Genomic DNA, 992 nt, shown 5'->3' on the forward strand with positions numbered 1-992 from the left:
TCAATTTAAAAAATATTATTGAAGATAGACATTGAAAATAAAGTGAGAAGGCACAGACTATTAATTTATCCAATTAAAAATTGAAGAAGAGCCTTTCCACAATTTGAGATATTCCAAAACACAATTATAGTTTCTAAGTTAAATATTGTAATTATTTGAATTGTAATCATTTAATTTGTTCTTTGTTTTTTTTTATTGCTTTTACAGGAATAAGTTTTAGTGTTTTTCTGTTTGCAAGCTTTATCATTTGTTTTATTTCATTTGCTAAAATCTTTGAATCTGAGATTTTCAAGCAATTCATTCTTTTGATTAAATATATCATTTAACATAAGGTAATAATTTAGTAATGGTATTTATTAAAAAATCAATAATATTTTAGTGTACTTAAGTTGACTTACAAAGTAATTATTTACTGCTCAACTATTTCTGAAACACAAAGTATTAGTTAAAGAGAGGAGATCATGTGTACTGCCATGCTGAATTTTTACTTGTGGGTACGTTCAACATCAGTTTTGCCATAAAATTTTTAGTTTATTTACCCTAGATGTGTATAGGAAAAAAATTATAAATGTTGATAACATCAAGCTTCTATTTCCATTGGTAAACTATCCATCTTGTTTGGGTATAATTACGATTTATGTGTACTCAACAATCAATTCCAAGTGCATTTCTGCTCCATAAATTTCTTAATTTAGTGCAAATATTGTTTATATTACAAAGCTTTGCTCTATCAGAATTTGTTAAAATAGTTGTATCATTCATGTTGAATTTTAACTGAAATTCTAATAGCATGTTAAATCAAATTGGTATTAACTGATCAACACATAAGCGCACATATAGGAATAACATCTATTGGATGGCTGGCAGGGGAGAGGGGGGAGGGGGGATGAGGGGACAGGTATACGCATACACAAAGAGTGCAATGCGCACCATCCCAGAGATGGACACACTTGAAGCTCAGACTTGAGGGGGAGGGGGGCAAGGGCATCATA

The sequence above is a fragment of the Propithecus coquereli genome, unplaced genomic scaffold (genome assembly GCF_000956105.1).
Source record: "Propithecus coquereli isolate 6110/MARCELLA unplaced genomic scaffold, Pcoq_1.0 Scaffold326, whole genome shotgun sequence".
In the NCBI taxonomy this organism is placed as follows: Eukaryota; Metazoa; Chordata; class Mammalia; order Primates; family Indriidae; genus Propithecus; species Propithecus coquereli.